Below are 9,133 nucleotides of genomic sequence, written 5' to 3' on the forward strand. Positions count from 1 at the left end.
TGAAGCTAAGGACCCACACTTGATGGGATTTGTCCCAGAGACTCAACCGAGACCTAGGACATGGCCATCCTCTCGCCCCACATTCTTTTTCCTGTGTCACCTCCAGGAATCTTTTTCTCTCTGCCTCTTCACCCCCATCCCACAAGCAGATAGGATCTCTGTAGTTTTATCACAGCACCCCAGATCCATTTTGTAATTATTTACTTGGACAGCTTCCCTATAATGTCAGAGACTAAACCAACCAGTTTTGTATCACCGAAGCCTAGCACAGTGCCTGACATGTGATGAACACTCAGTAAATGTGTATTAAATAAATATACCAGGTATCCAAGAGCACCATCTTGTCCTTGACTTACGAATATCGTGATACAATTTTCAGGTGAAAACCCGAAGGATATTTTGCTTTTAAAAATCTTTATTTGCATTGAGTAGTTCTTTCCCATTTACTATTTTCACCAGTATGATTCTGAAATCATCTGATATACCATGCAGATGTCTTGATACACTCCAAATTTTGCAAGATTACAGGGCAGGCAGATGTGGTGTATAAGTTAAGTATGAAAGCAAATAAATATTTGTAGCATCTGAGAAATACTCATGAATTTGGATCTTGTATCCACCATCTAACATTTGTTACACTACCCAAATGGCATTTGTTTATTGCACACATTTGTGTTTTACAAAATCCTTAAGCATACATCAATTCCACTTTTTAAAATCTGAGTATCTGCTGCCTGCAGAATGTGTGAGGATGAACCGGAAAGCCCACACACACCCTTAAGCAGTTTATACTCCAGCCATTGCTGCCCTTCCATCTGGGCACCTGGCCCTCACCCTAGACCTTGCTCTGTAGAGGCCATGTTGGCCCCACCCCAGCCACATCCTGCCCCATAGCCAAGGGGTCTGCAGGGTCAAAGGGACATACCCATCTATTACCCACAACCTTCCTTCTAGATCAGGAACCTAGGAACCCAGTATCCCCTGCTTATCTTAGATTGAGTACCCAGAAAAACAAAGCCTGAGACAAAGGTGTGCTGGTACAGGCAACCCTCTTTTTCTTATGCTTCACTTATTGCCCTTAGCAGATACTGTGTTGTTTACAAATTGAAGGTTTGTGGCAACCCCGCACCCAGCAAGGCTATCAATGCCATTTTTCCAACAGCATTGGCTCACTTTGTGTCTCTGTGTCACACTTTGGGAATTCCTGCAGTATTTCTAACTTTTTCATTATTATTATATCTGTTCTGATGATCTGTGATCAATGATTTTTGATGTTACTATTGTAACTGTTTCAGGGCACCACAGACCATGCCCATGTAAGACAGAGAGCTTGTTATGTGTGTTCTGACCACTCCACTGGCTATTTCCTCATCTCTCTACCTTCCCTCGGGCCTCCCTATTCCCTGAGACAAAACAGTATTGAAACTAGGCCAGTAAATAACTGTACAATGGCTGCTAAGTGTTCAAGTGAAAGAAAGAGTCACAGGTCTCTCGCTTTAAATCAAAAGCTGGAACAGACTAAGCTTGATGAGGAAGGCCTGTCAAGAGCAGGGGCAAGCTGAAAGCTAGGCTCTTTCACCAAACAGCCACATTGTGAATGCAAAGGGGAAAAAAATTAGAAGGAAATGAAAAGTGCTACTCCAGTGAACACACAAATGATAAGAAAGTGAAACAGCCTTATACTGATATGGAGAAAGTTTGAGTGATCTGGATAAAAGATCAAAACAGTCACAACATTTCCTTAAGCCCAAGTCTAACCCAGAGCAAGGCCTCAACTCTTTTCAAAAGAGATCAAATCAGGTCAGGGAAAAGATTCCTTTAAAAATATTCCTGCTCATTGACTGTGCACCTGGCTACCCAAGAACTCTGATGGAGATGGACAACGAGATGAATGTTTATGCCTACTAACACAACATCCATTCTGTAGCCCACGGATCAAGGGGTAATTTTGACTTCCAACTCTTAAGAAATACGTTTTGTAAGTCTATAGTTGGTGATTTTTTTTTTTCTGATGAATCTGGGCAAAGTCAACTGAAAACCTTCTGGAAAGGATTCCCCATTCTAGATGCCATTAAGAATGTTTGTGATTCATGGGAAGAGGTCAAAGGATGAACATTAAAAGGAGTTTGGAAGAAGTTGATTCCTATCCTCATGGATGACTTTGAGGGGTTCAAGCCTTCAGTGGAGGAAGAAACTGCAGATGTGGTGGAAACAACAAGAGAACAAGAATTAGAAGTGGAGCCTGAAGATGACACTGAATTGCTACAATCTCATGATGACACTTGAATGGATAAGGAGTTATCCATTCTTATGGATGAGCAAAGAAAGTGGTTTCTTGAGATGGAATCTACTCCTGGTGAAGATGCTGTAAAGACTGTTGAAATGACAACAAAGTGTTTAGATATTACATAAACTTAGTTGATAAAGCAGTGGTAGGGTTTAAGAGGACTGACTCCAATTTTGAAAGACATTCCACAGTGGGTAAAATACTATCAAATAACATTACATATTACAGAGGAACCGTTCATGAAAGGAAGAGTTAATCGATGCAGCAGACTTTCCTGTCTTATTTTAAGAAATTGCCACAGCCACCCCAGCCTTCAGCAACCAGCATCCTAATCAGCCAGCAACCACCAACATGGAAGCAAGACCCTCCACCAGCATCAAGATACAACTCACTGAAAGCTCAGATGATAGTTAGCTTTTTATTTTTAGCACTGAAGTATTTAGAAGTTAAGGTATGCACATTGTCGTTTTAGACATGATGCTATTGCACACTTAATAGGCTACATACAGTAGAGTTTAAGTATATCCACTGGGAAACCAAAAAATTCATGACTTGCTCTGGGAGTGAGGAAGCAATGAGGATGAAACAGTTTCCACTTGAGCCACTTGCCTCTGAGGTGTCCAGGAAGGAAGAGCCACAAATGACTTTCACTTTTCAGTTTGGGCATTTAAAAATCTTTATAAACCCATCTTTTTTGCCCAAGAGGATGGAAGTTTGTGGACGTCTCAAGAAAACATAGGAGAGACAACACCTGAGGACAGAACTCACTGGACAGGATGCTCTGAAGCTTTAGGTGCCTCCCGGGCCCTTTGCTTTCTGAGCCTTGAAACTCCCAGCATTCTTTCTGCTTACAGTTGTGGTTCTTGCCAAATCCACCTGATGAACTCTCTTCCAGCTGGGCCATACAACCAGACCAGGGTGCTCAAACCAAAAGCTACATGTATAGGCTGAAGATAAAGGAGGCCACTTGCCTCTGAGGTGGCCAGGATGGCCTTGGACTGTGACAGACTGACCCAATGGGATCTTCTCTTGGAAAAAAAGCATAACCTATAGGAGAAGCTTCTTTATTAAGAAAAAAGAAAGCTTCTTCATTAGGAAGAGAAAGGAACATCATTTGAAGGAGACAGAGAGAAGAGGTAGGAACAGAAGTAGGAGAATGAAAAACCAAGAGAGAAGAAAATTTCAAGGAAGAAATAGTCAACATTATCAACCTCTTAGTCACACTATGTCTCCTGAGTTGGAGGTGACAATACTCTGATGTCATTTGTGCAGAGCATTAGTTTCAAGGGTGGAAAGATCAAAACTGGTTCCTGGGGGCCAAAAAAATCTTGGTTTGTGAACCTCCAAAGAGCTGTAGCACAGAAACAAATATAAAGTATATCTCTGGTATTAAAATGTCATGGGGTGGGAGTGAGGAGTGATTAAGAAAAATTAGGAAAAATATGTCTATAAAAGCTCCTTGGGGGAATGATAATGTGGAGAAAGGCTGAGAAAACTGGTAGAGAGTGAGAATATAATTTCACATTCAAATGAGGACACTCTTGGGGATGAAAAACTGCTCTTTATAATTATGCTGGGACAGTAAGTATAAAGCAGGACTATCCCAATCAATTATGTGATAAACTTGGATTTTCCATCATGCCTTATTGACACTTTTTTTATTATTCTTACCTTAATTTGCTCTGTATTACAATAATTGATGCTCTTTTCATATTTCCATCTGGGATGTAAACTCCTTGAAAACACCCCCAGTAGTAGCTAAGTCATTTTTGTAACCTTGCCTCAGCTCTTATCATTTCTTCTTGACCATCCGCTGGCCTCACGGTATTGAACATTTTGTTCTTCCCTGGACAACTCATGTGTTCTGGCCCTCTTTTAGCAAGCCTTGGCTCACAGGTGGGCCCCCCAACACCACCTCTCTGCCTTCTCCCAGGATGTGCTCTCAGCTGCCAGCATCCCTGGCTCCACCCAGAAACCCCTGCCACCCTCCACTCCTGGTGAGGGGCTGGGCACAAGCTATGGGGCGAGTGTGAGTCGCGGCGTGGGGTCTCAGGTGTATGTGAGGGTCTTTGTTTACCCAGCGAGTATCCTTCTACCTAAGGGAGCGTGACATTAAGTAGCGAATAAACACCCACCACCACAGGTTGAAACGGAGACCACAAGAAAGGAAAAAGTCTCTTTCATTCCTTTTGAACCAGGAGCTTTGTATTTTTATTTTGTACTAGGTGTCACAAATTATGTAGCCAACCCTACATATATTCACATAAGTCTCACCAAAGTAGAATAAAGCTCCATGAGAACAGGCCTTTTTTATTTACTGCTGTTCCCCAGTGGCGAGAACAGGACCCAAGCATACTAGACTCAGCAAATATTTGCTAATGTAGGTCTATAAAGGCAGCTCACAGTATTGTAATTACCTGGTCTCGTTCTCCAACCAGACTGTGAGTTCTCAGAAGTTACAGGCTTTATTTTTCATCCTAACAGCCTTTTAACCCCTAGCCCAAAGTGTGGTGTACCATAGGTGGTCGGACATTTGTTCAGATTATAGCAGCAAAAAAGAAAGAGCGAGCTGGGGTTGAGAATAGAATGTTGATTGTCCTTCCTGCCTCTTAACCTAGGCGATAACAAACTACAGCTTTAATTGAACCCTTTGTCTGCTCTGGAAAGCGATGCCTCTGGCTTTACGTGAACCGAGTTCCTAAAAAGCAATCTGAGATATGCTAAAACCTGGGGCAAGTGGCTTATATCAGGAATGCCCTACTCTCAGTCTGGCTCTGAAAACCTCCAAAGAGCCCATGATTGCAACAGTATCTGCTTGGTTAAAAGAAAAAAAAAAATAAATGAAGAATGGAATTAGCTGTCAATAATATCAATGTTCACAATTACTAGTTAGCAGTGCCACATTTTGTCATTTTCTCATTTTTGTTGTTTCATCTCTCCTTCCAAGACTAATTTAGGTCATCTCTTTCTGACTTTCAATCTATGATGAATTTGATTCAACCCTCCAAAAAACAAAACAACAAAATTTTTGGAGTGTCCCTCCATTTTTAACAGGCTACTCTAATTATGATAAACTTAGTTTTCATTTCATTACACAAAATACAAATCACAAGCTTAATGAAAAACCAAAAAGCCTATAAATACATCAGGAAAAATGTTGTATGCATAACTGTAAGTCAACTACTTGTTTACAGTCAATGAAGAAAGACAAGAGTCCTTTACAAGAATTAGTCCTGAGGCCTCGCGAATTTCTGAAGCCAGCCACCCTGTGACCCCGTCCCACCAACCAGTGGTCAGCGGCCTCCCCATAAGGCAGGGCCTGACAGCTAACCAGACCAGGGGCAAGTCACGCCTACTGGACCACCCATAGTAGTCAGCCCACACAACAGAAGGACCCACGCAGCCCATACGGAGACACTCCTAGAGCATACAGCTCTGGTGACCAGAGGGGAGTGTGCTGCTGGGATGCACAGGACGTCTCCTAAAAAAGACCAGTCCTCCTAGGTCCAGAAACGTAACCAACCTACCAGATAAGACAGAAATAAAAAAGCAAGTTAGGCAAGATGAGGTGACAGATAAAACATGTTCCAAATGAAGAAACAAGATGAAACCCCAGAAGAACTAAATGAAATGGAGAAAGGCAATCTACTCTAGAAAGAGTTCAAGCTAATGACAGTAAATATGATCAAAGAACTCTATAGAAGAATGGATGAACACAGTGAGAAGTTAGCAGTTTTTAACAGAGTTAGAAAACATAAAGAACAACCAAACAAGAGATGAAGAGTACAATAACTAAAATAAAAATGTATTAGAAGGCACCAACAGTAGACTAAATGATACAGAAGAATGGATCTGTGAGATGGAAGACAGAGTAGTGGAAATCACTGAAGATGAACAGAAAGAAGGATGGAGAGAAATGAAGACAGTTTAAGAGACTTCTGGGACAACATCAAGCATGCGAACATTCACATTATAGGGGCCCCAGAAGGAGGAGAGAGAGACACGGACAGAGAATATATCTGAAGGTATAATAGCTGATAACTTCCCTAACTTGGGACAGGAAACAGACATCCAAATCCAGGAAGCACAGAGAGCCCCAAACAGGATCAACCCAAAGAGGACCACACCAAGACACACTATAATTAAATCGGCAAAAATTAAAGACAAAGAGAGAATATTAAAAGCACCATGGGTAAAGCAACAAGTTACACACAAAGGAACTCCCATAAGGCTATCCTCTAAAGCTGACTTTTCAGCAGAAACTCTGCAGGCCAGAAGGAAGCGGCACAATATATTTAAAATGATGAAACAGAAAAACCTACGACCAAGAATACTCTACCCAGTAAGGCTTTTATTAAGATTTGATGGAGAGATGAGAAGTTTTATAGACAAGCAAAAGCTAAAAGAGTTCAGCACAACCAAACCAGCTTTACAAGAAAGGTTAGAATTCTCTAAGGAAAAGAGAAAAGGCCACAACTAGAAACATGAAGATTATGAAAGGAAAAAGCTCACTGGAAAAGGCAAATATACAGTAACGGTAGTAAATCAACCACGTTCAAAGCTAGTAAGGAGGTTAAAAGATGAAAGTAGTAAAGTCATCTATATCCACATTAAGCAGTTAGGGGACACACAAAACAGACAGATATAAAATACGTCAAAAACAGCAATTGCGAAGGGAGGAGCAAAAATGCAGGGCTGTTAAAATGTGTTTGAAACTAAGAATCAGCAACTTAAAATAATCATATGTGTGTGTGTGTGTGTGTGTGTGTGTGTGTGTGTGTGTGTGTATATACCTCATGATAACCACAAACTAAAAATCTATTATAGATATACACACAAAAAAGAGAAAGAAATCCAAACATTAACTATAATCATCAAATCATAAGGGAAGAGAAGAAAGGAAGAGAGGAACAAAAAAGAACTACAGCACAATGAACAAAATGGCAATAAATACATACATGTCAATAATTTAAATGTAAACGGATTAAGTGCTCTAATCAAAAGACAGAGTGGTTGAACGGACACAAAAACAAGACCCATAAATATGCTGCCTACAAGAAACTCACTTCAAATCTAAAGACACACAAAGACTGAACGTGAGGGGATAGAAAAAGGTATCCCATGCAAATGTGAAAAAAAATGTCAGGGTTGTATTACTAATATCAGAGAAAATTGACTTTAAAAGAAAGACTATTACAAGAGACAAAGAAGGACATTACATAATGATTAAGGGATCAATCCAAGAGGAGGATATAACAACTGTAAATACATATGCACCCAGCATAGGACCACTTATATACAAAAAGCAAATATTAACAGACATAAAGGGAGAAACTGACAGTAACATAATAATAGTAGGGGACTTTTAATATCCCACTTATATCAATACACAGATCATCCAGACAGAAAATCAATATAGAAACACTGGCCTTAAATGACACATGAGATCTGATGGACTTAATAGATATTTATGGAACATACCATCCAAAAGCAACAGGATATATCTTCTTTTCAAATACATGGACTGTTCTCCAGGACAGATCACACGCTAGTCCATGAAATAAGTCTTGGTAAATTTAAGAGTACTGAAATCATATCAAGCATCTTTTTTGACCACAATGCTATGAGACTGGAAATCAACTATAAGAAAAAAAACTGCAAAAACACAAACAGGTGGAGGCTAAACGATATGCTACTAAACAACCAGTGGGTCACCGAAGAAATCAAAGAAGAAATTAAAAAATACCTGGAGACAAAGGAAAATGAAAACACAACAATCCAAAATCTACGGGATGCAGCAAAAGCAGTTCTAAGAGAGAGGTTTATAGCACAGCAAGACCAGGATCAGATGACTTTACAGGTGAGTTCTACCAAACATTTAGAGAAGAGTTAACATCTATCCTTGTCAAACTATTCCAAAAAACTGCAGAGGAAGGAACACTTCTGAACTCATTCTATGAGGCCAGCAGCACCCTGATAACAAAACCAGACAAAGATATGACCAAAAAAAAAAAAAAAAAAATTATAGGCCAGTATCACTGAGGGACATAGATGCAAAAATCCTCAACAAAATATTAGCAAACTGAATCCAGCAATACATTAAAACGATCACACACCATGATCGAGTGGGATTTATCCCAGGGATGCAAGGATTTTTCAGTATCCACAAATCAACCAATGCGATACAGCACATTAACAAACTGAAGAATAAAAGCCATATGATCATCTTAGTAGGTGCAGAAAAAGCTTTTGACAAAATTCAACATTCATTCATGATAAAAACTTTCAAAGTGGGAATAGAGGGAACATACCTCAACACATTAAAGGCTATATATAATAAGCCCCCAGTTAACATTACACTCAAAATACTCAATGGTGAAAAGCTGAAAGCATTTTCTCTAAGATCAAGAACAAGACAATGATGTCCACTCTCATAACTTTTATTCAGCATAGTTTTGGAAGCCCTTGCCAGAGCAATCAGACAGTAAAAAGAAATAAAAGGAATCCAAACTGGAAATGAAGACCATCACTGGTTGCAGATGACATGATACAATACATAGAAAATCTTCAAGATGCCACCAAAAAACTATTAGAACTAAAACTGAATTCAGTAAAGTTGTAGGATACAAAATTAATATACAGACATCTGTTGCTTTTCTAAACACTAAAAACAAACCATAAGAAAGAGAAATTTACAACACAGTCCCGTTCACTCAGCCTTTTCTCACTAGTATAAACAATTTGGTTGAGGTACTGACATCTTCCACGTGTTCTCGAACATAACTTCATTTTCCTTCACCAAGAAAGAGAACAATAGGTTAAATAAATAAACATTCACTCTGGAAA

The sequence above is a fragment of the Camelus bactrianus genome, chromosome 2, assembly GCF_048773025.1.
Source record: "Camelus bactrianus isolate YW-2024 breed Bactrian camel chromosome 2, ASM4877302v1, whole genome shotgun sequence".
Lineage (NCBI taxonomy): Eukaryota > Metazoa > Chordata > Mammalia > Artiodactyla > Camelidae > Camelus > Camelus bactrianus.